Here is a 5,000-nt window from a genome sequence, read left to right as displayed (position 1 = left end):
CCTCTCCAGATGCCGGCTGTGGTGCTGTTTGCGGCAGAGGTCCACTCCCAGGTACTTCAGCGTTTCCGTGGATTGGATCGAGTGACCGCCCGCTTGAAGCTCTGCGAGCTGCGGGACATGATGGGTACAAAGATCATGAACCCGGTCTTTTGGTGGGCAAGTTCCAAACCGACTCCTTGCAGCCACCGCTCGATCCTCTCCAGGTTAGCCGTTGCTAATGCGCTGACCTGTTCCGTAGTCCTTCCAAAAATGTGAAGGCCACGTCGTCAGCGAACCCGATGATGTCCGCTCGTAGTCCTTCGAGCGGCAAGCGGAGTAGGTCGTCGTACATGACGTTCCAAAGTGTTGGTCCTAGAACCGAACCCTGAGGAACGCCAGCAGATACAGTCCTCGACACTATTCCTTCATCCGTATCGTAGTGGAGCGTTCGGCCAATGAAATAGTTCCGCAGCAACGCCTGCAAATAAGGCGGAGTATTTTTACGCTGCAGAGCTTGGCCGATCGCTGTCCAGTTTGCCGAGTTAAAGGCATTCCGGACGTCCACCGTTACCACCGCACAGAGACGATCCCCTTTCGCTTTTTGTCTAGAGCGACTTTACCATTGTCCATCACCCGAGTGATGGCATCAACGGTTGAACGCCCTTTACGGAAACCGTACTGGGCGTCCGAAAGTCCCCGGTCGACTCCAGATGGGTTGTCAGCCTCCGCTGAATCAACCGCTCTAAAATTTTCCCCAGCACACTCAGCAAACAAATTGGCCGGTATGACGAGGGCTCCCCAGGTGGTTTTCCCGACTTGGTAAGCAGCACCAGTTGTTGCCGCTTCCATGCGTCGGGAAAAGTGCCTGCCTCCAGTAGCTGCTTGTAGCTTTTGGCAAAAACTTCCGGAAAAGCCAGAATTGCCGCAGCTGCAGCCATATTTGGAATATTGTCGTCCCCGGAGCTTTCTTGGGGTTGAGTGAGCGGGCAATTTCCTTCAACTCTTCCGCCAACTCCTCCTCCGAGACCGGATCCTGTGGATCCTCACCTACTTCCGTCTCGGGCCACTCCATCGGGGACGATCGGGAAAGAGCTCATTCACGATGAACTGGAGCTTATTGGCATCCCGTTCCATCGGAACCCGAGCTCCTTCCACTGCTGCTTGCGGATTTGGTAAGCAGGGCCAAAGCCGTGCGGTTCCAATTGTTCCGGCAGATCCTGCTTGTGTTGGTCCTTGCTGAGCTTGATGGCCCGTTCAGGGCAGCGCGTGCGTCCGACTTCATTTGACGCCTTTCCTCGCGCTGCTCCTCGGTCCGAGCCCGGTTAACCGCCGTTTCATTCCGTGATAATGGCTGCGCAACCGATCAATCTCGGACGTCCACCAATAAACTGGCCGCCGGCCCTGTCGCCTTGGGGTTGCCTAGGCATGGTGCCATCACAGGCCACCGTGATGGCCTGGGTAAGCTCCTCTGGCGTAGCAACATGCCCAAAATGTCCTGGTCCCTCAAGATTTCAACGAACAAATCCTTGTCGAAGAATCTTGTGGACCACCTTCATTCGCTGCTGAGTGTACCTCGTTGTTGGCGCGCTGTCTCGGAACCCTGCCAACCACAAACTTGATAGTATTGTGGTCACTTGGGGTTTCGTCACACACGCGCCAATTGTTGTCCCCTACCAAGGAGGGGCTGCAAAAGGATACGTCCACGATGGAGTTGCGACCATTTGCCCCAATCCAAGTGCTCTGGTTGCCCTGGTTCAGGAGAACCAATCCCAGAGCAGCCGCCGCATCCATCACAACTCCCCCTAGATACCCTTTCCCCGTCGTTTGGCCTCCGCTCCATCCCCCATGCACCTGACCAGGCGTTTACATCACCCCCGATCACGGTGTCCCGATTCCGTGGAAGTACAGACACGATTTCGGTCCATTTGCGTTTGTACTCCTCGACAGTCAAATCGGAACCCACGGGTGGTAGGTAGACAGAACAAAAAACGATTCCCCGCATCTCGACCACAACGAAGTCCTCGCGTTGGTTGTCAATGATGCGCTGAAAGAATAATCCCCAACTGATACCACTGCTACCCGACCAGTGGTATCGGTAACAATTGCTGTTATTATTCGGCACCCAATAGGGGTCCGAGATAATCAGAATATCACAACCCTCGGCACGAGCACTTTGCAAAAGCAAGTCTTGTGCCGTTTGGTCATGATTGAGGTTCTGTTGGAACACTCTAATCATGACTGGGCTGTGGGGTTACCTTTCCAAAGTAGCGGCAACTGCGCTGGCCCAGCGAATGCCCGATTGCATCCGGGCCCTCGCATCCCAAGCACTTCCGCTCCCTAGTGCACGGTCCCTCGTGCTTATCTTCCGCGCAGCGATGGCATTTGCTACTGCGGTCCTTGCCACGGCAACGGGCAGCAGTATGCCCGTATTCGTAGCACCGGTAGCATTGCCGCCGACGCTCCAAAAGCCGAAGCCTGCAGCATTTGCTGAAACCGACCGTGTATTGCCTTGCCAGGGCCTGGTCGGTCACCGCTATTGCTGGGCAGTCGAAAAATGCGACCAACGTACCGTAATGCGTTTTACGGTCGTGATCTGGTCGCTGAAAATTTCAACGCCCAGCGCGGCACTCATTTCCAAAGAAATTTCTTCAGACGAAGTGCCAGGCGGAATGTTGGTGCAGTTCACCCGCACTGAGGGTGTCCGCGGACGGCATTTTGCTTTGCCATCAAGGGCCGCAGACACCTCTCTCCAAAGGGTCATCGTTTCCTGGTGCGACATTGGTGCTAGCTCCAGGAGTAGATGACCCTTAAAGTTTGTGCGGATTCTCTGCACATCCTCTTTCTTCACCGTTTCCCTAAGGATAGGCATCATGTCCGCGTGCTTGAATCCCCAATTGATTCGAGCTCGATGGCGTTTGGCATTCGGCCGGCCCTGGGATTAGAAGCAGATGCCGGCTTTTGCTTGGGTTGGGGAGCAGAAGGTGGCGTGTTTGCGGCGAGGCTAGCTGCTTGCTCAGCTTCACGCTGCTTCTTCCTCTTCCGTCTCCCGGCGCACGGCGGTCTTCCCCTTACCGTCCGCCATTCTTGCGCACCCTCTTGCCCCTCTAATGGTCCAGATCCCTGGTCCGTCGAACAAATTCCCTTCGCACGGTTCCTCTGCCACAACTACCTTGGCATTCCGACCCTTTCCTTCTTCTTGCCCTTTTCCCTTCCTGACCCACCAGCTGTTGTCCCTGTTCCCCATTTCCTCCTGTCTTGGCCTCATTCTCCTAACTAGTGTGTTGAACATCTCCGCATAATTCCCCCAAAAACAGTGAGGAATTTGGTGATATCGGTCTCATCCAAAGGCAAAGATCCCGGTTGCGGCTCCTGATTAGGGCCTGCCAAAGGCCCTAATTCTTGCTCCAACACCGGGTCCTCCACCACGAGATCCTCGGTTCCCGTTCCAACATCAACTCCTGACCCCGCCTCTCCCAGCCAAATTGCTGGAAGATTGTGCAGCAGGGCTAAGACTGAGCCGATACGCTCTTCCCAATTCGAGAATTGGGGCGTCTTGGCTAAAATAGCCCTGTGCTTTACGGTGTCCCTGATAAACAGCATGAGCTCATGTTTTGCTTTTTGCAATGGGCCCATGGGATTTGACTCTGCTGGATATGCGGTAGCGAAAAATTTCCTGTCGTAAATTTGCCCTGCCTTAGAGCCCTCCCTTGGCTGTCTTCCGCAATCTGCGGGAGAACAGAACCCTTTTGATTTTCCCTCCACCTCTACCGAAGAAGCTCCTCGTAGGGCAGGTGCCTTGGAAGCCATCAGCTGGGTTGTTGATGCCCGTCTACCAAAGCTGGTGGCCGAAGCCTTAGACGGGGACATCGTTCCCAGCGAGCTACGGCGGACGGAATATCTACTCGTCACTGCCTTCGAGGGACTACTTCTACGAGCTAAAGTGGAGCGTGTGTTCATCACCATTTTACTACCGGTTAGTTTCTACGGTTAAATTCTATGAGGGTTATTATGACTGTCTACTGATTTTCTAAGGAATTTCGCAAGTAGGTTGATTGATTGATTAATTAAGTAATTATTGTCAGAATAGGGATGAATTTTAATGTCAAAATTTTAATTTAAACGGGAAAATGAATTTATTGTCAAGTTTAGAAACGTTAGATGTCAATGGATTTTGCGCTGTAATCAAATTGTCAATTACTTTTTTGTCAATATGATGAGACGTTTGATGTCACTGTCATTCAAGTTATTGATAAATTGTCAAATCTATTTGAGTGTCAATGGTACCGTGATGTTTTACGTCAATGTCTAATGGATGCAATTTAATGTCATGGGAATAATCAAATAAGATGATTAAAGTTATTTTCAAATTGATGCAACGGAGAAAGTATTAACTGGGTTAGATGGTATTGATAATTAAAAGAAAAAGCTTAGGAAGCGAATTAAATGATTGGAAGCGGATTTAAGTAAACTTTAATTAAATTTAGAAAAAGGGGAATTCCATAACATGAAAGAGTTTTCCGAGATTAAAATTTTAGTTTAATAGCTGTCAGTCTATTTGTTGTCAATAACGGTAAATGTTAGGTTTAAACAAGCTGTCCAAACAATTTAAATGTCAACAGGGTATGAGTTGTGTATTTAAAGATTAAAAGAATTGAATTTATTATTGTGTAATAAATTGTAACTTGAGCATAAGCGATTTTAATATAATTTAATTGGTTGAATATAAATAATTGATTTTCAAATTATTATTTAATCGCTTGCAACTGTCAAAGAATTTTAATTATAACTGTCAACCAATTTAAGATGTCAAGGTGACGTTAGGTGTCAGATATTTTGAGCTGTCAAATTAATTGTGTGTCAACGTTAGATGTCAAGTGTTAAAATGTCAAATCAAACTATTTTGTTATTATTAAGAGAATTTATTATAAATAATTATTTAAATTATTTAGATCAGAAAACTAATAATTTTTTTTTTAATACATGCACAGAACCAGGAGAAAAAATAACTACGTGATTATTAA

Source organism: Anopheles arabiensis (genome assembly GCF_016920715.1).
Source record: "Anopheles arabiensis isolate DONGOLA chromosome X unlocalized genomic scaffold, AaraD3 X_pericentromeric_contig0016, whole genome shotgun sequence".
Classification (NCBI taxonomy): Eukaryota; Metazoa; Arthropoda; class Insecta; order Diptera; family Culicidae; genus Anopheles; species Anopheles arabiensis.
This window is presented reverse-complemented; position numbering follows the sequence as displayed.